This window comes from Psammomys obesus, unplaced genomic scaffold, assembly GCF_907164565.1.
Source record: "Psammomys obesus unplaced genomic scaffold, mPsaObe1.curated_primary_1811, whole genome shotgun sequence".
Classification (NCBI taxonomy): domain Eukaryota; kingdom Metazoa; phylum Chordata; class Mammalia; order Rodentia; family Muridae; genus Psammomys; species Psammomys obesus.
In genome coordinates, this window is record NW_026596079.1 from 18,784,423 (window position 1) to 18,785,090 (window position 668).

Here is a 668-nt window from a genome sequence, read left to right on the forward strand (position 1 = left end):
TTTCTTTCTTTCTTTCTTTCTTTCTTTCTTTCTTTCTTTCTTTCTTTTTCTTTCTTTCTTTCGTTTTTTGAGACAGAGTTTCTCTCTATAGCCCTGTAGACCAGGGCTCTGTAGACCAGGCTGGCCTGGAACTCAGACATCCACCTGCCTCTGCCTCCTGTTTTCTTTGGGAGTTGGGGTTCTGTTTAGTTCCCTTTGCAATTCCATGTGAATCCAAGGACTGTTTTTTTTTCCCATTTTAAAACAGATGGTTGAACATTTGATAGAGATTATGTTGATTTAGTAGATTTCTTTGGGTAGTAGTAACATGTTAATGATGTTGGCTTCCTGTCTACAAACAGAGTATTTGACATTCTATGTATTTGGTCTTAGTTTCTTTCAGGAACATTTCATAGTTTTCAGTGTACAAGCCATTCACCTTTATGACAAAATTTATTCCTGTATAGTTTCTTCTGTTAGATCTTGATATTAATGGACTTGCTTTCCCTTTTATTTCCCTTTTAACTATTTTTATTTGTGTGTGTGTATGTTCATGTGAGTCTGGGTGCCTGCTGAACCGCCCAGTATGGTTGCTGGCAACTGAACTTGGATGCTCTGCAGAGCAGTACAGGATTCTAACTGGTAAGTCATCTTTCCAGCCCCTGGAATTACTTTATTTTTATGAATTA